Source organism: Saccostrea echinata, unplaced genomic scaffold, assembly GCF_033153115.1.
Source record: "Saccostrea echinata isolate AGI-Se365-2 ecotype Australia unplaced genomic scaffold, CSIRO_AGI_Sech_v1 ptg000054l, whole genome shotgun sequence".
Classification (NCBI taxonomy): domain Eukaryota; kingdom Metazoa; phylum Mollusca; class Bivalvia; order Ostreida; family Ostreidae; genus Saccostrea; species Saccostrea echinata.
Window position 1 is genome coordinate 57222870 of NW_026889803.1, and position 24989 is coordinate 57247858.

At 33.6% G+C, this 24989-nt stretch overlaps 1 protein-coding gene across 1 annotated transcript in view; it reads right to left on the minus strand.

Moving 5' to 3' along the window:
* The window catches only part of LOC133205042 (uncharacterized), a 202746-nt gene that overhangs the window by 124753 nt on the left and 53004 nt on the right, over nucleotides 1-24989 (minus strand). The gene's annotated exons all lie outside the window — the stretch shown is intronic.

The following is a 24989-nucleotide window of genomic DNA, read 5'->3' on the forward strand; positions in this document are numbered from 1 at the left end:
TTGATTTATGTTATTGTGGTGCCCGAGATTCTCCTTTTATCTGACAATTTAATTTTCCCTCTTTGGCTACTGGCTCGTTCTCAGGTTATGGGAATGACCGTTTTACCCAACGTGTATAAATGCAATAGAAGAGACACAAATCGTCTCGACCACTCTTTATTGATTTTTAACAATCCATCATTATAATTAACAAATACACACAATATAATAAACATTGAAAGAAACATTATCATAAATATCATAAAAAATCACTAGCCTTTAAATGAAATGAGCAATCTGAAACTGTTAACCTTTATACCTAAAAAATGCGCAAGTATGCAAATTATCTTACCGGTATAAATTCAATAGAGAAGAGACAACTCGTCTCTACCACTATAATGATGTAACTTTCTCTAGCGCATTCATACTGATACGCTCCAGATGAGCTTCCACATTCCCTACCATGTTCGCTATCAAAATTTGCAATTATAACCTTAAATTTGTTATTTGAATTTAAACACATAAATGTGCCATTCAATCCTCTTTACTTTTTAACTGCACTTTAGAATTCATGTTAAAATTTTAGCATAGTCTTTAGTTTTTTATTCCCTGTGGATAACTTATACACATGATTGACCTTTCGCGACTTGGTTGTCTATTCATCATGACAAAAAGGATTATCATCTCGAGGAATATACGAGGACCTTCCTGACCAGAGCGGCTTACAGGTGTTGGGGAGTGAAGATGTTACCTGTATAAAATATAACCAGACAGACACAATCTAGCTTACCAGTCTTTATTATTATTAAACAATCTCACAATCTCACAATATTCTAAACATTATGATAAACATTACTGCTTATAATATAAAATATTTTAACCTGTAAATAAAATGGACCATTTAAAAATTTAATAATTTTACAGTTACACGCAAGTCTTCAAAATGATCTTACCTGTATAAAATGCCACCAGAGACAGACACAATCCAGCTTAACACTGAAACAGTGTCTGTCCCTCCGCCTTTTTATCCCTATCCGTACACCCCAAATTTGTTATTCCTTCAGAATTTGCAAAAATGGCTTTGAAGAAGGCCGTTTTGCGGCCTACAATTAACTTCAAATTTACCCTTAAAAACTGCATGAACCAATAGGCTAATGTTCCAATTCAATGAAGTATGTTGATTGGTTAACGATGCAAAGGTATTTGTTATGATAGAGGGTAACAAAATAATGTACTATCGGTACGTGTTAGCATTAGGGTAATGAGAAAACTAAGGAGGGTGTGTGTGTTAGGCAACTCTTACATATGTCATAACCACCTTTAACCAACACCAAAATTTGCATGTAAACGTCTTATAAATATAAGAGCTTACTACCAACTTATGAACAAGGTTAAAGGTGGTTATGGCACGGAAATAAAAAGTTTCTCCTCGTTTTTACGATTTTTGCAGGAAAAGCTAATTACACACAATGAAAGATGTAGATGTAGATTATTTTTCCTATAAACTTTCAGTTTGAGTACTCTTTTCTGTTAATTGACAGGGAATTAGTATAGGCCATGCATTTTTCCTAAAAAAAAAATGTCAACTTTTTACTAAAAATTCAAAATCAAAGACCGGATGTTTTTAAATTACTCTTGAAGAACTGTCTGCTAGAAATGAAGGAAAAAACTTTTTTAAAAACTATATGGCTTGAATGCAAGTTATTTATTATTATTATTATCATTATTATTATAATTACTATTATTATTATTTAAATATAGTTTAGTTTATCTATGCCACTTCTTTGTATTTGTATTTCCTTAGGAGTATTGCATATCTGTACCATGTAACTTTTATAAATAGGGAATTACTGATGGGATGGTTTCATGATGAGAATTTTCGCATCGATCTTTTAGAAGGACACTCAAATTTCTTCCATATGTGTGACATAGGACCCATGTATTTTGTTAACTGGGTGATGAGAGGACTCAATCAAAACGGATTTCAGAATACATAGCTACATGTACATGTATATTTGTAGCACCATTATATGCTACGAGAACAACAGTTCTGTCTTAGAAAATTAAAACTAAGGGTAACCAGTTATTTAATGATGTTTTACGCCATTTTAGAAATTTTCACCAAGATAAAGAGATCATCCGCTTAAGGTGAAATGTCACAGTTTTGCATGGTGTTTCATTATGACCAACGTCTACCGTGGAACGGGACCTCATTTTGTAAGGTAATACCCCCAAAGCCCATGACTTTTCCTTTTAAAGCTAAGAACTTGGCAAAGGAACAGTCACTATACTCGTTTTAAACACCCTAGTTTTTGACGCTGCACTGGAAAAGAGAATTTAACCCGTGGGTTTCAAAAGTGTGAAGAGAGTCACAACCTTAGGGCCCAGTTGTACCTAGGATTATGTAGGGATATTGTAGAACTCTACTTGTCCATGGATATACTAAAACTTCTTATATGCGTAGTGAAAGGAACTGTATATAATCTTTCCCGTTTTTATGAAGTGCCGTTAGAAAAGTTTGAGGGGGTGGGGAGATGAACTTGAATTTTATAAATACATGTGTGTATTATACTTAAAATAGCTTTTTTTAATTAGTTATATTGTTTTACGATTGTATTTAAATGAAATCAAAGCAATTCTCACTATGTTATTCCATTTTACTTAGATGCATAAGTTTTTAATACAACCGTTCTGAATTTTATGTACTGACAATTCATATGAAAACAAACATGCACTTGCATTAATATTTTCATCCGGTACATTAATGGATTCTTTATTTTTGCAAATCTAAAATTTCTTTTATTTATTACAAGTATTTACAACTTAATTTTTATTTAATCAAGAACAAAATCCATGCACAGCTTTTAACATTTGAAACACAACTTTTATAGTTCAATACAAACTTCAAAACCTCATTTCCTACAAGGGCATATTATGCGTAATATATGTATCACATCTATAGAAACAATACACAATTACATTATAAACATATTTAAGATAATACTTTAAACTGAATGCTAATTAAACACTTTTCAACATCATACGGTGTGCATTTTGTAAAGACTTATAGTATTCAAAATACACATATGTATGCAAAATGTGAATGCATCAAAGTCCATGTCATAAAATAAATATTGTAAGCCTTTAATTAAACAATCTTTGCATTATTATTTAAGTCTGATATTTTTCCGACATGAATAAACAATGTTTAGAAACGTGCATAGAAAATTGATGTCAATAGACCTACCCTTAATTTTTCTTTATTTGATCGCCATTTGTGATCTCTGAATCATGTGACTTGGGTCACTGAAAAACAAACCACAAACATTAGAGTTATAAAATAGAATGATTAAAGTACATGAGTCTCATTTTTAAGTGATTTTATCGCAGGCTAGAAAATTACCTTATAGAGTATTATCCTTTAAGAGATATGGAACACTCATAAAAGTTTGAAGCTCAAAATCATAAAATGATATTCAGAGTTGTTCTCTTAAGCATATTTTTAGCTTAACTTTTGAAAACGAATTATCTGATTTTGTCAGCATTAATTTAAGAAATTTCCTCGGCGGCAATCTATAAAAATCTGAGGGTCTAAGTAAATAGTCGAATGATGTTTTTAAATAACCAAATAGTTGGAAGTACACAATCAAAAGATTAAATGACCTTGACACTTTGTCAGAATGGATTTATGTATCAGATGTCATATTGACATCATTTTCACATTGTGACGTCACAAGCATGGAACACAACATTACATATGATATGCTTTTTATAGAAAATGTGTATGACTATATGTATGCCAAATTTCATTCTGGTCTGAACTGTGGTTTGTAAATATAGACTAGAGATAATTCGCGAACTTTTTCATCACCCCTCGTATCTGTGCTGGGAGTATCGTATAAAGAACGTTACAATTTGTTAAAGAATAATAATATGAGACACACTCTGATTGTCTGATCATGTACTTCGTAATGGGCACTTTATAAGATTTCATCTCAATTTTTTTCCAGATGACTTAAACAAATAGATTTAAAATACGTAGGTAGAACAAATAAAGACACCCACAACTATTCGTCCGTTAAAATAAATAAAAATACACACAATTATATGAATTGAATTGAACATATTTTATTGACAAAGTCAAAAGAATCGGACACAAGTTCAGAAACTTAGATAGTCTTCTCCTAATACAACATTTTGTAAAATTGCCAAAATAAAAAACATATATACATACATGTATGGTCTACCACATATACATCGTAGTAATAGAAAGAAAAAAAAAGTTCTTTAAGTGTACAAGTATAATTTAATTTGATTTTTTATTTGATTGACAATTATATAGAAGAGAATACTTTTCTCCTGTAAAAAGGAAAACAAGAAAAGAAAGAGAAAAAACCACACAATAAATAATGTATAAACAGACCAAAGTTAACTTTTGTACAAAAGCCTAAGCTTTTTACCTGGATAGAGGCCGCAAGATTACTTAGAATTGTGTCATGCAGTGAAAAGAATATTAAACAAAACCCTTTGAACAATTGCTGAGACTTCACTTTGAAAAATCGCACTGAAACATAATAGTTCAGAATAAAATGCTTTCCATGCAGTTTAAGACACTGTTCGCTTAACCCAGACTCAAAAAGTTACCAAAAACCATAGCTTGTGATAACGTATACATTGCACTCTTTTTTATCAACTGTTTAAAAATATGTCGATAGATTATTAGTTTTCCTTTTGAATTTATTAATTGTGACAGTCATAGATCATCTGATGGTCGGAAGATTATACTTAATATTAGAATTAAGGACAAATTGTATTGTTTTGTGAACCCAGATAGGGTGCTAGACAGAAAGGGATTCTCTATTATAATAACAACCAAATCGTTGATAAGAAAATTTGCTTTCAATATGGATAATTTGTTTATCGGCGGAGATTTCAACTGTAAACTAGACGAAGAAAAAAAATCAATGTTTTGACACGAGTAGACATCGATTCTCCTCCTTAATTAGACATTTTCACTTTATTGATATATGGAGAAATCTTAATTGTCGAAGGATTTTTCCGTTATTTCCCGATCATGACAAGGAGCACACGGCGGGTGTGACCGGTCAGCAGGGAATGCTCACTCCTCCATGGCACCTGATCCCACCTCTGATGTTTTAGAGGTTTGCTCTGCTCCAAAATTTGTATTGTTTAATGGACTTTTGAGCTTGATTACTGTTCGTTATCTCCATACATTTCATCTAAATGAAAATAAACCAGGATCACATGGTGCAATGCACAACACACACCTAGTGTAGCAATAAAGTAGTCAAATAATTTTGATTTCAGATAACTTTCTTCTTTCTGTTGATTCAGTGACTCTCACAAATTGTCCAAAAGTCAGAATGAGTGATCATCTTGGACTGAGAATAGATTTCATATTAAATATACATAAAAGAGGGACAGGGTACTTGAAAATGAACACGTCCCATTTAGTAGATAAAGAATACTATTTTCAACTTAAAAATTGCTGAAGGAAAAAGACTTAGAAATAAAAGATATTGATATTCCACTTGAACGATGGGAGACCATAAAATATTTAATTTAAAAAAATTCTCAATAGATTTTTCTCAACCAAAATTTAGCTGCCTGAAACACAAAGTTAAAACTAGAGAAAGAAAAATTAGAGACATTGAAAAATCGACCTTCTCATGAAATAAATAACAAAGAAAAACAGAAGTTTGAAAAAGAATTAAACGAAATTTATGAGAAAAAAAATCACAAGGTGCATATATCAGGTCTAGAGCTATCTGGATTAAATATGGAGAAAAATGCACCCCATACTTTTGAAATTTGGAACAAAAGCGCCGACAAAATAATATTATAGAAATAATAACTGAGGGTGAAAATTCTGTTATCTCGATGGAGATTCGGCTGGGCTAGATATTTGGTCTGACGCCCACCGAATCTCGGGACAGTCCTTCATAATTCATGTCTGGGAATTCAGCCCCAACTTCGGCCGGCTATATCAAGAATTATTCACCTAGGCGACACTGTCGTTCGCTTCAATTAAGTCATTTAGTTGTTTAATTAACTCTCTGTCACTATTATTTTCACATTGCTTACCGTCTAGGCATATAAATCCCAACATAAAAACATTCACTAAAATCTCCGTTCAAAATATGGCTCCCCTGACGTAATTGTTTATCTCCTCGCACTAAAGAGTTCCTACAGTCTGTTTTTGCAGCCCGGAGGACCGGGCTGCTCTATACATATAAGTTTAAGTGTTGGTATATGGGGATTGAGGTGGGAGAAGTTATTCAGAATTAAAGGTTTTCTAAACATTAAAAAGATTGTTAATCAGAATGTTCTTTCCCTTTATAAATTACGAGATACACAATATATTTTCTTCCATAAAGTGAATCTGTAAAAATATATATGTTTTTCATATATAATATATAAAGTTGCTTATCATTTACTATCGAAAAAACGACAGGCCCCTTTTTTTAGAACATCGAATTTTACTTATCGCATAAAAACGTAAAAACGTACTTTACACAGTTCTTAAATCTTAAAGTGAAAGACATTTTTGAAAATAGGTGATGCATGTGTCTGGTTTCAAATTATATTTTATGCAGCCAACATTTACTTGAGGAATTGATAAAGTTTAAAAGGGAATCGTTTTTGTTCGATTTTCATCCGACTATAAGTTTTCAAAATAGTCTCTACCATCGTCTCCATCATTTAGACGCATGCCTTTTTCACACATATCGAAGCGGTTTCAATTGATGATCAAGACTCATTTCCATTGTTTACTTTATTTATTTCCCGGGCGACAATTGATGGTAACATCAATGTTTTCTTGTCTTTTATGTGATACTGAACCTCTACTCTGGCTTTTAAGTACTTTTGATAGTTCTAAATGAAAATAGACCATAGAGGAACTCTTTAGTGCGAGGAGATAAACAATTACATTGCAAGAACATGTGATTATGTAAAGAAACTAAGTGCATTTTTCTTGGTAAGTGTTATTCTTAGTGTAATCTGTATGCTTTTGAAAATTTTCATCGTATATCAGATGCATGTTTATTATCGTTTTCAAAGCGTTACGTTTTTCCTAAGCGGTAAACAGGCAGCCTTATCACAAATGTTAAGCGGAGACGCATATCAAGTTTCCTCGTACAGCCGAGGTTTGATGAAGGTGACGGAATCAGCCGAGGTTTGCCGAATGGGAAAAAAAAACCAACTATGACGTCACACGTAAGCTAAATAAGCGAAATAAGATACACCTACATAAGATTTCCGCCATCAGCCACGCAAAAATAATTTTTGTGTTCCCCGTTTCTCAAAATATTTCATCATATACTAATTATGACCTGTTTTTACATAATAATACCGCCCCTGTGTTCACCGAATATGATCTTGCTGTACTAACAGATCGTGTATGACGTCACCGACTTGCTGGACGCGCAGTTAAGGGAAACAGAGGAGTGGATCAATATTTTTCATAATTTGTTGATGTCAACAAATGAGAAAATAAAAAATTAGACATCTGTCATCGCGCACTGTCGTTTTTCTTCTCCTTCCACTTCGTGGTAAATTTTCAATACTTCCTCTTTGACGCACACGTTTCAGAAATTTCTGAATGGTTCTTGCATGTATTCCTATTACATCCTGTATTTTGTAGCTTGAATACCCCTCGTCAGACATCTGTAGAATAATTTCTTTTTTCTCTGTCGTCAACTCTTTGCCATGGGGTGCCATGTCGCTAAGCAGACGATGATTGTTTACCAAAGGGGAATAATTCAATTTTATTTGCAGTTTTAAAAATTATTAAGTCGTACGAGTTTTTATACCGAAAATCTGATACAGATACTTCGTGGTTAGTTTATAAAACCCTTTTTATTTTAGATTTATTGTTTACCAAATTACTTAAGCGGCCATTTTGCTAACTCATTTATGGCACGCGACTGTACATTTGAAGCATGCCTTGACAACTCAGTGAATCAGCGTCATGCACTTGATGTCTTCAAATTATTCACATTTGAGAACTACAGTATCTTTTTGTCAGTATTCTTGAATAAATCTATGATTGACGCAAGTTATAATTTCGACTATAGTTTTTTCTTCTTTACACTAGAGCTTTGGTCGAAATTACTCTGCATGCGGGGTCAAAGTTACCATTCACGTATACAGTGTATCTTGTAATTTATATTCTGACGAATAATGCATGCTTAACAAGCAATTACATAATGGTCTATAGCTTGAGTACAAAGAAAATTTAATAAATATACACCACCCACAGACATGTAGCATCAGAGGGGCCTGCCCCCACCTTTTCCACACATTACTTTTTACCGTTGGAAATGTTCATTGAAATTTTCATTGTTGCCCACCCCCTTTGTTGCAGTGCAGTCAAATAAGGCTAATGTAGTAATGTATGAAAAAAAAATTCGCAACGAAAGAAGGTTTGTTTTTTTTTTGCTTGTCAGATTTTTTTTTTTAGGTAAATTGATTTTTTTTTCTCTGGCTGCCCCCCCCCCCCTTTTAAAAACAAGAGGCCCATGGGCCACATCGCTCACCTGAGTAACTTTGGCCATGCTGTTCATTACCAGACTTCCCCCATTGTAATACCTATTGTGGCCCCGCCCTACCCCCAGGGGCCATGATTTGAACAATTTAGAATCTACACTACCCCAGGATGCTTCCACATAAGTTTCAGTTTTTCTGGTCCAGTGGTTCTTGAGAAGATTTTTAAAGATTTTTCCTGTATATTTCAATGTGAAACTTGGGATTCCCTATTGTGCCCCCCCATCCCCGGGGTCATGATTTGAACAATTTAGAGTGTACACTACTTGAGGATGCTTCCACATAAGTTTCAGCTTTTCTGGCCCAGTAGCTCTTGCCTATATATTTCAATGTAAAACTTGTATTCCCTATTGTGGCCCCGCCCTACCCCCGGGGGTCATGATTTAAACAATTTAGAATCTACACTATCCCAGGATGCTTCCACATAAGTTTCAGCTTTTCTGGCTCAGTGGTTCTTAAGAAGAAGATTTTTCAAGATTTTTCCTATATATTTCAATGTAAAATTTGGATTCCCTATTGTGGCCCCGCCCTACCCCCGGGGGTCATGATTTTAACAATTTAGAATCTACACTACCCCAGGATGCTTCCACATAAGTTTCAGTTTTTCTGGCTCAGTGGTTCTTGAGAAGAAGATTTTTAAAGATTTCTCCTATATATTTCAATGTAAAAATTGTATTTCCTATTGTGGCCCCGCCCTACCCCCGGGGGTCATGATTTTAACAAATTAGAATCTACACTACCCCAGGATGCTTCCACATAAGTTTCAGCTTTTCTGGCCCAGTGGTTCTTGAGAAGAAGATTTTTCAAGATTTTTCCTATATATTTCAATGTAAAACTTGGATTCCCTATTGTGGCCCCGCCCTACCCCCGGGGGTCATGATTTTAACAATTTAGAATCTACACTATCCCAGGATGCTTCCATATAAGTTTCAGCTTTTCTGGCCCAGTGGTTCTTGAGAAGAAGATTTTTCAAGATTTTTCCTATATATTTCAATGTTAAACTTGGATTCCCTATTGTGGCCCCGCCCTACCCCCGGGGGTCATGATTTTAACAATTTAGAATCTACACTATCCCAGGATGCTTCCATATAAGTTTCAGCTTTTCTGGCCCAGTGGTTCTTGAGAAGAAGATTTTTTTATGACCCCACCCTATTTTTGTCTTTTCTTGATTATCTCCCCTTCTAAGGGGACTTGGCCCTTTATTTTAACAATTTAAACTCCCCTTCCCCCAAGGATACTTTGTACCAAGTTTAGTTAAAATTGGCCCAGTGGTTCTTGAGAAGAAGTTGAAAATGTGAAAAGTTTACAGACGGACGGACGGACAGACGGACGGACGACGGACAACGGGTGATCAGAAAAGCTCACTTGAGCTTTCAGCTCAGGTGAGCTAAAAACTATGCTACGTCTGTGACGCTACCCAAATGCATAATTTGCAGCTGTTAAAATCCACATATCTATGCAGGTATAACATATATCATGAAAAGCAGCCGAAAGATAAACTAGAAAGTCTGCTATTGCAAGCAATAGCGTATGTCGCCCCGAACTGGCGTTATTAGAAATGGTCTAAAAGTGTATTATTTTAATGAATAAGACATTGAAGGCTCTATGACGATTGCATTTTCATTACCGAACTTCTGTAGTAGGAAAAATTTTTAAAAAATGTCCAAAATACAACTTTTAACTTCCGTGTTTTCCTTTCGCTGTGTGTAAGACGTCGAAATGTTTGGAAAATAATCCTGCGATAGACTTGCCCAACAATTTTCCTGCTCAGACATACAGCTAGCTCTGGCCGTTGCAACCATTGTTTTCAACGTTGTGTTAGGTAATGATTGTGACGTCACAATGCCGCTGCACGTGCACTGACCCTCCGGTGAATACGGCTTCAAATCCAGTGAATATGTAGTATTATGAACTGTTTGCGTTTGCATAGAATATATAGGGACTATTTATAGACTATATAATAATCTGTATTATTATTCAAAAACATACTTGCTGCATACACTATAAGGAATGTCAAATATTGTGGTTTTAATATATTTTTTGATAGTTGTGCAAGTTCATTTCATTTCTTAAAATAGGGTAGCAATACTCAATAAATGTATAACCTGTACATGTATAAATATACTGTAAAAAAAAGAAATATCGTTTTCATATAATTTCATTAAGTATTATCTGTTAACTGGATTTTAAAATGCATTGCATCATGTCATGAAATTGACATCAGAAATCAAATGGAAATTTGAATTTTTGTTTCTAAATAGATATTTCATTTTTTCATCACTAAAGCAATACCCATTAGCTAAGCTTGGACAACCACCAACTCGTATCAGTCCTTTCAGTACTTTGATTAAAAGACACTTCTGATAGCATACATTGGTCACGTGACCGCGACTTTTCTTAAATCTACCTGGTGTCAGCGACAAACTTTCAAAAAATAAAATATCCCATGCACAACCAGGGTTGGTGATTTTTATTTTTGTAAAGTTTCATGAAGATTTTGAAAGCCATCTACGAGAACGCTCTAGTACAAAACTAAGGTGAACCAAAATACGACTTCGTTCCGGTGGCTGAAGCGATGGACTTTCTCCAATTTCTTTGCGGAAAACAATTTAATCCAGTAGAAGGAATAAATCTTTAAAGTTTCCAAAAGATTGCTTGCATAGTTATTGAGAAAAATAGAAATTAAAGAATTTTCACTTTTCGTCCGTTTCCATGGCAACGGTAGGAATTTAGAAAAATTTGAATGTTGACTGCACAGCTAGAGTTTCCAATTATAATTTCTGTAAAGTTTCATCAAGATTGTCCAAGCCACCTCTGAAAACATATGTGAGCATAATACCTTTTTCTGTTTGGTTTCTACGGTAACTCTGTGCGGCCAATTCCAGATTTTTTTAAAACTAGAAATCACTTTGGCACAATTGTGCTGGTATAGTCGTAGACGTCACAGCCAGTTAACCATAAAACAATGAACTACACACATGGATTCGTAAACTGTATTGAATTTGTGTTAGTGTTTGTGTGGTAAAAGGCTACAAATTAAAGAAAAACAATCATAAGAATTTTGACAAAGAATCTGAATAAACAATGTCATTTACACAGTTCAGTTGTATTTATAATACTGATAAAAAATATTGTGCACGTATGAAACAGCCGTAAAAAGTTCGAATACAATTATATGATCCGACATTCACAAGAGATTCGCTTTATCAAAGTTACTATATGAGAGAAATATCTGCATACAACGTACATGAAATTAGGTGAATTCCAGCATGTTCCAACAATCTCAATTTTACAAGTAAACAATATGTGCATTTACCTGATGCTAATAAACATTCACAACAGACTAAATTTAATGCAAAAATATATAAACGAAGTCAAAACTTACACTGTAGTAGGCCAAACTTCACATTACAATGCTTGCAAAATGTTATACTGCCTGAGCGGAAATAGTAAACAAACCCTTTTCAGGTACTTATTAATTCGACCCAAAAATTATTCGTATGATAAGCATCACAACAATGCATGAAATCATCCATTAAGCTTTCGAAATGATTGCTTGAGCAGTTAGTGCGAAAAGTGAAGTTAAAGAATTTTCACTTTTCCTCTGTTTCCATGGCAAGAATTGATAATTTGAAAAATTTAAATGCGAATCGCACAACTACAATTACTGATCATCATTTCTATAAAGTTTCATGATGAATGTTCAAGGGACCAGAGAGAACACTCCCGGACAAAATTCGTCACTTTTCGTACGTTTCCATGGCAACGGTAGCCATTTTGAAACTGAAAGTCGGCACTGCACAAGTACAACTAGTGATCGTCTTTCGTGAAAAGTTTCAGGAAGATTGTCCCAGCCATCAACGAGAAAATTCCCGGACACAGTTTTTAGGCGTACAATAGCAATATGTCGCCCGACTTCGTTCGGGGAGACATAATTAAGTGAAGACTGCAACTTAATACATCATCCAAGAAGATATGAATGCTCGTTTATTTCTTTGAAGTGATATTTCACATAAAGAAAAACCTACTCTTCTTTATGAAGTTACTTTTTCTTTTACTAGATACGATATGAAAAAAACAAATTTTTGCATATGCATGCATTGCCCCATTCCACATTTATAAGGGTTGTAGTATATGGATCGTAGTATTCCATGGATTTACTTAAATGTAATGAAAAAGTGGTCCCGGGAAAACTACCGAGATACGGGAAGTTAGGGCGAGTTATGTTCGTTCGTAAGATGTAAATACAAGGTGTGGTCTTCAGCTTGAAATGTGGTGGAATACAAGACTGAGCACTTTTGTGATTAAAAATGATTAAAAATATTATATATTAACCGCGTCAATTCCTTTGTTGGATTATTGGAGTTTAAGGAAAAACGGGTTGTTTTAGCTGCATTTTCTTCTGTAAAACGTGGCGATTTAAAAAGCCGATGATTTGCAATATCCCTAACCACAGATCTGAGCCTGTATCCTGGTGTCGAGGAATCAAAAATGGACTTTCGAAGTGATTTGGAGTCCCAACCCCTTTTTCTTTAAGCATTTTACCATGGGAATCTCGAATCCTCGGATATTTCGAAGTTTTTTCTTGGTCCCATTGAGATAAAGAGGTTATACTATAGATAATGGAAAAAAAAATTCTCATCGCTTTTTCAAGCGTTTATTGAGCAAAAGTAGATATGATATTAAAGAACTGCATAGTATCAGTTATCAAAGTGGCTGGTTTAAATAGTCTCTCAAGAAAATCAAATTTTGAAGATGTAAAAGTTTTTTTCGTGATAATCATGATGATAAAAATTTACAAAAATACACAGCTTACATATTAAGAAGACACAGACTAATAAAAATAAATTACAAACCTATATAAATGAGTTTGAATGGAAATCATGTAACAAAGACTTGGCAAATCATATATAGAAACAACTACATGTATAATAATATAACATATATAATTAATTAATTGAAGACCACAGCAAGAGACTTCTTTTCATGTAGGGGTTCTCTTAATATGAGAACAAAAAAGGTCTGCATATAACAGGACGAATTTGTCCATGAAAATTTCAACAGATTGGTGAAAACTACATACTTATTGTTTATTTCAGAAACGCAAGTATCTATTTAATAACTTCGGGGTACTTCAGGGTGTTGTTTAACAAAAGATTTACAGATGACCCATGACAATGTATATAAATTTATGTATTCCGTTTTTATTGAAAAAGCCTGGACTTAAATTTATCGTCGGGAAAGGTTGTACAAAGTTTGAAAAGTTGCACGTTTTGATGCTATTTTGATAAAATTTTGTGAAATTAAAATTTAAAATTTCTGAAAGTTCATTTGGAGTTCTGAAGTATGAAGAATGGAGACTATGAACAGTATTAAAGCTCAAAGTCCATTAAAACAATACAAATCGGAAGCGGAGCAAACACAGACCTCCAAAAACATCAGAGGTGGGATCAGGTGCCATGGAAGAGTAAGCATCCCCTGCCGACCGGTCACAACCGCCGTGTGCTCCTTGTCGCGATTGGGAAGAAAAAACGGAAAAATCCATTGACAATTTAGTGTGTAAATAACGGCCTAAAACTTTCAGTCAGCATATGACTAAATGATAGATTGTATTTGCTGACAAGGTCATTGTATCAACCATAGAACTTACGAAATGACGACTTTAAACGAGAATGTTGATATTCTTATTTCATCAACTTGTTTGTAAATAACTTTCCTCGTTTTAGAAATTGTTCATACGTGAAGCATGCTCTTGTGTATCGAATCAACTGAGAGATATAGACCCAATCTGCAGGTGATAATTGTTTATTGCGGCATAAGTATGGGAAGTTGACGATTGAAAAGTTAAAACCATCAAGTTTATCATAAAGCTTGGTTGTAAGATTACCATTAACGTCTTTTTCCAGGAAAATATATTTTCCCTTTCATTTGTATATCTCGGTATGTTGTAGAATGATTTCATATCGGGCAAAACTTTTTCAGACCCGCAAAATAAAATTGTAAATGTTTTATTCAAACATAATGTTTAAACTGTACTGTGATGGAAATTTAACAAACCCATGGTTAGATTGCATACAAAAAATATGCAATCTGTGTGGTTTATCAAATGAGTGATACGAACAGGGTGTCAATATGAAATATATAGAGGATATTCAATGTTTATAGTTGAATATGGAATTTATTTCACGAGTGGGACAGGATTTTTTTTTTTTTTTTAATATATATTTTCACGAGTGCGAAATCCTGTCTCACGAGTGAAATAAATTCCATATCCAACTACAAAACATTGAATTTTCTGTGTATTACATTTTCTTTGATTTTTCCGTTTGCCTCTTTTTGTAACAGTGTCATAGGCTGTCGCGTCAAAGTTGAGCGGTTGAGACGTCATAGCTTAGTAATTGTAGCATTGTAACATAAATTTTAGCAACATATTTGGGAAGAAATTGGCAGTTTTAGTCTCTATCAAGACGATTTATTTTCTATCTCTATCTTACGACAAACCAGAAAGTATTTTTTACTTACTTTAATATCCTTTCACACTGTGTGAGAATATCACTTTCGCATCCTTTCACACTGTGAGAGAATATCACTTTTATTCAATAAATAAATCACAGTATTTCACTGTTGAAAATGTAATAAAATTGGATAACTGCTATTGTAAAACAAATATCACAGGATCAATTTATTTAAAAGTGGTATAAATTCTCGTACCGCGAATCATCATCTACCAGTTTAGACTGGAAGATGGTATGGTATACCACTGTACGTGTGATAGAATCTGTACAGTTTGTAATAATACTCAAATTGCTGATGAATTTCATTATATCTTAGAAATTAAAACTTAAAGTTAATGTAAGAAAAAATACCTGGGCAATTATTATCCCCACAGCCTGAATGTTATCAAATTGATGGAACTAACGTCAACTCAAAACGAACTGTATATTTATCCTAAAAATTTATGTTGCTGTCTGTGCTCCTTGATATATTTTCCCTTCTCTTATCTATTTATTTTTTCTTTCAATCTTCTGTCATGTTTTTTTTTTGTTTTGTATTTATACTGTTGACCTGTTTATATAATTATGAAGTATAAATGTAATTAATGTACCCCATGTATCAATATTTTGATTTGGGTTCTAATATTGCATCGGCACTTCGAGTCAAACATCGTACGCGTATCGTAATCATGTATTGATGACTATTGTAATGTTAAAAATTACCAATTAGATTAATATTTTTTTTAATTTACAAATGTAAAAAATTCAGTCAATTGAGACCAATAATTGCAGAAATGTATATGAAAGCGTGATTGTGTGACCTACTATAGAATTTCCACTGCCCTTCAATGAACACTGTATAAAGGTGACAAGTATAATTTACCTTTTGTAATCAAAATTATTATTTTGAAGTATCAGGGTTAAACACTTAAAACTTGTTATTATTTTCAGATTCTACAAGCTAATGCTTTTTTTATTTATAAGTACGTATATGTGGCTCAGTGTGTAAAGGGGGGGGGGGGAGGGTTCCAGTACAACATATATAAAGGATACTATTTTTTTTTGTTTTTGTTTAAGACGCTGTTTATTCGATATCCATAAATTGGTTTATTTAATTAAATCTATTTTTCAGTTAGCCAAATGATTCATACCATGTGCAGATGAAACCAGTGATTCAGTGGAGTTGTGTGATTTTCAATTTATTTCGTTGTTTCTTCGTAATCTCAATCTCGAACTAACCGCGAATATTAGCACTTCACGTAAGGCTTGCGCCATAGTTCAATTTGAATTGATGGAGAACTCTGGATACGACCTTATGTTGTTCCACAAAATTCTAAAGTAAAAAAGAGATAATACTCACCAGATATGCATCCTACAGATGGGTTACATGTCTCTTTTGAACAAAAGCATTCTTTCTGACACTGTTTTCCGTAATTTGGATAAACGCATTTTTCAATGCAATGCCTTCCAAAATACCCGGCTCTACATTCTATAAAGATACGAAATCATTTTCCCGACTTATGTGATCAATATGAACAACTTTTATTCTAATGCAATTTTTGAATGACTACCTAAGCAGGATTTTTGGTTTTCATCCCAGTAGTGATTGAAGCAACATTCTTTACCAGTATTACTGCAATGGTAATATAAAGAAATCGTAAATAAAATAGATTGTTAATTTCAATTTTGAATGATTTCTTTACTAATAAATTTGCACAGTTTTACCTTGGACACAAAGCTGAAAAAGCAAACAGCAAAAACAGCCCAAAAATACAAGGAAGGTTAACAATCTGGAATTCCATTGATCTACCACCCTAATCTATGAGGTTTTCAACATTGATATACTTCTATGTAGTACAGATTAAGTGCTTCCATCATTAAATGCATCTTCCTGTATCCGGCAAATATTCTAAAATAATTTCATTTAAAAGATTAAAAGGATTTGTTGTCGACAATAAAATGGTTACATATTGCTATTTCCTGAAAAAAAAACCCATTATTTTTGATAAGCATCGTGATGAGAGAAACAGAGAAAGGGGGGGTTCCAATTGTAATATGGTAAAAGAATTTTTTTTAATATCATTATATATACTGTATTTTGTTTATTATGTAGATTAAAGAATATGAATTACAAGACTGTAGCAGTAGTATTAGTGATCATCTTCAAGGTAAGATAAAATCTATACATAAGAAAAAAGACTTATTGAATCTCAACACATCAAGCTAAAACATACAGGGAATGGACAAGAAAACAGATATAACTCATAAAGATGATCTACAAATACTGAAAATTTTTGTGAATGTACATGCACACTTACACACCCTCTCATACCTACCTTAAACACACATATATATGTATAGAATTAAATATCTCTCTCTCTCTCTCTCTCACCCACCCCCCACACCCTCACACACACCCTGTGTGTGTGAGGGTGTTTGTGTTGTATGTATTGCACTGTTTGCATTCTATTTAAGTGTCATGTCCTATTATAGGGATTTACACAACGTACATTTTGACTTGTATATATTTTTAAAACTGTTTTCAATTATACTCTCACAGAAAAAGAAATGAGTTTCAGATACTAGGTAACATATTTTTAAACATTACAATTTTAATCACTCATAAAGTATATCAAGTTCAAAGATTTATTTCAAAAATAATAATTTTATTTGTGTCATCAAAATACCATATCTCTCAAAGAGTTCCGCATTGCATGTGGTGGACAAACCATTTGACATCTTGTCTAACCTCAGAACTTGGCACTGTTTCAAATACAAAAAAAAAATCACCTGACTTTAAATTACCTGTCAGTTTAATCAATATGATAACATCATCTATTACAGATATCTTTAGAACACACATATGTTTATATATATAAAGTGTACACATAATCGTATGAATCTTAACCTTTATTAAGATACATATAGTTTCATCATTTTAAACTTTAATTACGTTATCATCATTTTTCAATTTACAATGAATAAAAAAAAGTGTGTTTCATTTTATTTCATAACATAAATTATATGAAGTATTCATGAATTATTACATAGAATGTTTATGATTCAGTTCTCTCTCTCTCTCTCTCTCTCTCTCTCTCTCTTTCTATATATATATATATATATATATATATATATATATATATATATATATATATATATATATATATATATATATATATATATATATATATATATATAATATAAATCCACACACGTAGTCGTATATCAAAAAAAATCACAACACCGAAATAAACTCTACCGGTTTCATTTTCAATCTTCAGGAGTTTGACAACATATTGCTTAGTTACACATAAATACAAAATCAATATTCTTACTGTGACGTCAAAAAGCACTAATGTGAATTTACGCATTAGTAAAGTTAATTATGACGTCATGACATAACGAAAGAAATTTAATACGGGATTAATACGGGAAATTAAATTTTCCATACAAATAAAACAAAGATATAAATTGCGGGAAAAAAGTATATATCTGATACAAAATATAATTATGTAGCATTTAAAACAGGTTTATATCTGTTAATAAAAAGTTTTTCTTTGGTTTCACGTTCTTTTTCTGTGGTATCCCTTCGAAACTTGTAAAAGGGAAAAACGGTAAAGTTGGGACTTTTATTCTTGGCACAGTTTCTAATATGGTCACTGACGGGGGTACATCGGTATTTTGGTTCCCTAATTTGCTGTCGGTGTACGGTCATTCTGTGTCTTAAGGTGTCTCCTGTCTGACCGATATAATTTTCACCGCAACCGGCGCAGGTAATCACATAAATAAGATTGGAACTAGTGCACGACATGGAGGTTTTAATATTAAATTTACTTCCGGTTTTGAAATGAAATGTAGATCCTTCTGTCAGGTATGGACATACCTGACAGAAATGTAGATCCTTCTGTCAGGTATGTCCATACCTGACAGAAGGATCTACATTTCATTTCAAAACCGGAAGTAAATTTAATATTAAAACCTCCATGTCGTGCACTAGTTCCAATCTTATTTATGTGATTACCTGCGCCGGTTGCGGTGAAAATTATATCGGTCAGACAGGAGACACCTTAAGACACAGAATGACCGTACACCGACAGCAAATTAGGGAACCAAAATACCGATGTACCCCCGTCAGTGACCATATTAGAAACTGTGCCAAGAATAAAAGTCCCAACTTTACCGTTTTTCCCTTTTACAAGTTTCGAAGGGATGCCACAGAAAAAGAACGTGAAACCAAAGAAAAACTTATTATTAACAGATATAAACCTGTTTTAAATGCTACATAATTATATTTTGTATCAGATATATACTTTTTTCCCGCAATTTATATCTGTATTATTTGTATGGAAAATTTAATTTCCCGTATTAAATTTCTTACGTTATGTCATGACGTCATAATTAACTTTACTAATGCATAAATTCACATTAGCGCTTTTTGACGTCACAGTATAAATATTGATTTTGTATTTATGTGTAACTAAGCAATATGTTGTCAAACTCCTGAAGATTGAAAATGAAACCGGTAGAGTTTATTTCGGTGTTGTGATTATATATATATATATATATATATATATATATATATATATATATATATATATATATATATATATATATATATATATATATATATATATAATTTTGCTCACTTAGGTTTTTGATAGTCTAGAGGCAACGTGCAAAATATCGAACCCAAGCATAGTATATGTTTCTGCTTGTCCAAAAAATGAAAGCGAATGGAATAAAGCTGCTAAAAGGAAGAAGTGTGATGATCTTGCTGGTGCTGCTGTATCAAGTGGATGTGTTTCAAATGAAACCGATTTTCAGTATCATTGCGTTATCAATCATTGGATAAATGCTACGTTAGAAGTATGTGCTGGAAGGAGATATAATACACAAGGTGATCAATGTTCATCTCTATTTATACCAGTCACCTGTTTCTGTGATAATTTTTTAACCCTTAGTATAATAATTACACAAGATACCCAACTCCGAATTACATGGAGTTCCCCCTCCCTAGAATTGCAGTCATTTACACTTTCAGAGGAAATACACCAGCAAACTGTTTATTACCATTGTCTTCTACGATAATTTATCTACACAAATGTTGTTCCAAAAATAGTGACACTTTGCTGTTTTCACCCACATTAATTAATCTTTGATCCTTTTATTTGTCCCTGCCCTTCAAAGTACTCACCCTTGGCCTGGATACACTCTTTTTTACGATCAATCCACTTCTGGAAACATTTTTCGGGGACACCATCATATACTGATAAATTGCAGACCCAAGGGCATTTCCTGATTTGTATCTTTTTCCAGATAGGTGGAATTTATATTTGGGGAACAGAAAAGTCGCATGGGGCTACATCTGGAGAAAACGGGGTGTGTGGTAGGACAGTAGCCTTTTCACCTCTAAATACTCAGTCACAATGCGTGCCTTGTGTACAGGCGCATTGTCGTGCAAAATTCAGAAATACCTCACACCCGTTTCGTAATATTTATTCAGTTTTTTAACAACATTTTTATAGAAATTACCAGTGACTTTTTTCCTCTTTGGCACAGGAATTTGTATGACAGGGTCTTTATTGTCAAAAAAAAAAAACAACAAAAGAAAAACAACAACAATAACAACACACAAAAAAAAAACAAACAAAACATAAAACCCTCTTCATGGTTTCTTTTCTAATTATATTATCTAATAAAACATAAATTTAAAGGGAAACGTAGCTTAATGAAAAGAGAATTTTTTTTATAAAGTGTAGATTTGATTCTGCTAATAAGTCATTAAGCTCCCATACTTGACTATTAACAGAAGTTGTAGATGTATTTAAAGCAGAATAACTACAGTTTTATTTGACGGCCGCCAGCAACCTTAGATACATCGAGTGTTTCTTTTTCATTATGAAAGTTAGAAGTATTTGCCTACAAAGATCTGTTATGTTTGCAGCAAAACTGAGATAATCTCGGACAGGATCTATTTCCTCTCGCTTCCCAGCTCTGTATATATACTTAAGTTGTTCACGAACGCTACTTCTAAGTCTAATGCTAGTGCATTTGAGGGTACATCTAAGTATGTGTCAGCTATGGTGTGAATTCATCTCATATAAACTTTTGAAATATAAATACTAAAAATTAACATATTTATCTTGAATTCTAAACTAAATTTGAAAAAATAAATCTAAAAATAAATTGAAATTTATTTTTATGAAAAAAGTTGGTGGCGGGCCGCTGTGTGGCCTTATCGAAACTCCCCCTTTGTATTGATTGATTGTTGTTTAACGTCCCCCTCGAGATTTCACTCAAATGGAGACGCCACCACTTGGCGATGGAGGGCTACAAATTTTGACCTACACTCGGCACCTAGGGCCATTGAGCAGTGAGGGATCTTTTTTCGTGTCAGCACCTACTGCGACACGGGACCTCGTTTTATAGGGTCTCATCCGAATAACCGGTCCCCACATCCCGCAGTGGGATTCGAACCCGCGACGTAAGGATCAACTCCTTACTCCGCGACTCTAGCGCAGACGCTCTAACCACTGCGTCACGTGGGCGATCCCCCTTTGTAAGCAGGGCATAAAACACGGGCTCCTTGAAACTCCAGAGATGAGAATAGGTGCCTAGGAAGAGTAAGCATCCTCTATTGAACGACAACACCCGCCGTTAGCCTTATGTATAGATCAGGTAGACGGAACATTCCGTAGTCAAATTCAGTATAAAAATAAGGGTGTAACATTTGATTTGAAACACATCAGCCAACATAAGGCCCAATGACGAGTTATGTTTGCTAACAAAGTCATTATAACGACCTTAGAATTTAAGAAATGCTGACTTAAAACGAGGTTGTTGAAATCCTTGTAACATCAACTTATCTGTTAGTAGCCTGTCTCGGTTTAAATATTGATCGTACTCGGAGCATATTCGTGAGTATCGAATAAGTTGGGAGATGTAAACACCATATGCAGATAAAGTGGGATAATACCACATAAATAAGAAAAGTTGACGATTGTAAAGCTGAAGTCATCTCGTTTGTCATACAATTTAGTTGTTAGTTTGCCTTTATCGTCTATAGTCAGTAAAACATCCAAGTGTGAAACAGATGTGGTAGTAAGGGAGTTGACTATGGAAAAGTTGAAGTCATCACGTCTAACATATAGTTTCGTTGTTAGATTACCATTAACAAGCAAAGCCTATATATAACCTTTCCGTGTATAACAGGTCAAGACAAATGCAAGGAAAGATACTTGCACATGATAAAGAAAATATCCATAATCAACAGATAAGAGTCTCAACCAAGTACATGTACCACTCATCAGTATTATAAAAAAAAAATAGGATACATGTAATGACCCTTCAAATTATATACGTATTTAATATGAATATTTCATAAAAATGTACGTGTCATATGCTATTTTATTTTAAAATATATTTTGATTAATCTCTTTTTACATTTAATAAATTCATGTACATCTGAAAAAAAAATTCACAGATTGATTCATATTAAGAATACTGACATTTTCCTCTCAAAAGAGTTCAAATAAAACATCGATGCCATTAATATTTTTATGCCCCCGGATCGAAAGATCCCGGGGGTATATTGTTTTTGTCCTGTCTGTCTGTTTGTCTGTTTGTCTGTCGTCAACTTTAACCTTGCCCATAGCTTTTTACTGGTTGGAGCTATGACTTTCATATTTCACATGTGTATTCCTTGTGACATGACCTTTCTTTGGGTACCATCATATTTGACCTTTTGACCTTGGAGTTTGACCCACTTTTGCTAAATTTTATGAGACTTTAACCTTGGCCATAACTTCTGAACAGTTGGTGCTTGGGGTTTCAAACTTAAGTATTCTTTGTGACAAGGCCTTCCTTTGGATACCAACAACCTTGACTTTTTTGACCTTGACCTTGGAGTTTGACCTCCTTTTGAAAAACTTAAACCTTGGCCATAACTTTTGAACAGTTGGTGCTTGGGGTTTCAAACTTCACAGGTGTATTCCTTTTGACAAGACCTTCCTCTGGATATCAACCTCTTTGACCCTTTGACCTTGACATTAGAGTTTTACCTACTTTCGAAAAACTTTAACCTTGGCCATAACTTTAGAATGGTTGGTGCTAGGGCTTTAATACTTCACATATGTAATCCTTGTGACAAGACTTTCCTTTGGATATCAACAACTTTGACCTTGACCTTGACGTTTTACTTACTCTTAAAAAACTTTAACCTTCGCCATAACTTTTGAACAGTTGCAGCTATGGCTTTCAAATTTCACAGGTATATTCCTCGAGACAAAACCTTTCTTTTGGCCTGGATTTTGACTTGCATTTGAGAAACTTTAACCTTCGCCATAAGCTGCCATACGGGGGCATCAGTGTTTCACAAACACATCTTGTTTTACCAATATATTTCCGTAAACAGTGTATCACGGATACAGTGTATTTGATAAAATGATTCTCAGAATTCTAAAAATAAAATCCACACTTACCGCATGTTTGACCAATTGATAAAAGTGATTTTAAAAACAAAATGCACTAAGATTGCTTTCATTGTTTTGCAGCATTGACAATGGGCATTGAGACCATTACCAGAATGTGAAGTTCATGACTGCTGAGTTTAGGCTTTAATTCAGAGATAAGGACTTCCTTGGTTATAATATGAAAATGCAACATATTTAAGATATTTAAATCATCTTTTACTTCCCGAAATTTAATTGTTGGCTCTTTTTTTACAAGACAATAATGACCAATGAAACCCTCTAAAAAAATTATGCAATTCATTTTCAATGGGTTCATGTCCCAGTTTGATTTTAATCGTATTTTGAAATTGCATTATGCATTATGAATTTCTTCTGTGTACTTCTTGACGTCTATAAAAATAAACCTGTATGCATTGTTGTTTTGGGGAACTGTCCCTCTGCAAAATTTGTAAAATTCATTATTATGAGCTATTGTAAATAAACATTGGTTATTTCCAGTCTTATGTCGACACTATTTATCCCGATGAGCATGAAATAAAAGATACCACAGAGTCTGACACATCTGTTTCATATTTGGATATTTTACTAGAAAAAGATTGTAATCTAACAACTTTCTTTCCTTATGCAGCAATATATATTCCTCACCTGCATACAGGATTTATATCTCTCAGTTGATTCGATACGCAAGAGCATGGTCTACGTATGAACAATTTCCAAAACGAGGTAAGTTATTTAAAGACAAGTTGAGGAAACAAGAATATCAGCAGTCTCGTTTAAAGTCGTCATTTCGTAAGTTCTATGGTCAATACAATGACCTTGTTAGAAAAAAAAACAATTTATCATTAAGTCAAATGCTGACTGATGTTTTTCATGCTAATTGTTAGGCCATTATTTACAGACAGGGTTATCGACGGATTTTTCGGTTATTTTCCGATCATGACAAAGAGCACCACGCGGTGTGACCTGTCGGCAGTATGTGTTTTATGTTCCATGATGGCCTGGGGGTGGGGGATAACTCAGCTATGTTAAGAAAGGATATGGAAAATGCGATCTAAGTACCTTCTTAAAATGTATTATTTTTAAAAACTTTTATAACAAAGTAAATGTTTACATGTAGGAAAGGTAATATAGATATCCATAATGGATAGGTTTGGGTCCGCGCACGGTACCATTTACATCGCATGTATCAGCTGTGTGTCACGTGACTGGTATAAAAATAGAAATGTTAAGCTGAATGTAGAAAATAACGCTAGTGCAGGGGCATACGCATGTTTTTGAGGGAAAAAAATCGTTACACATTAAAAAAGATTTACATCGGCTACCCGAAAAGTGCTGGGAGCTAGTTTGAACTGTTTCGGAAATATTCGTAATTTTGCTGAAAATGCGTACAATATCTAAGATTCCCACTTCGCTTAAATTCCGTCATGAATAAAAATAATGTTACCCTGACCAGAATCAGCTCCCAGCACTTTTTAAA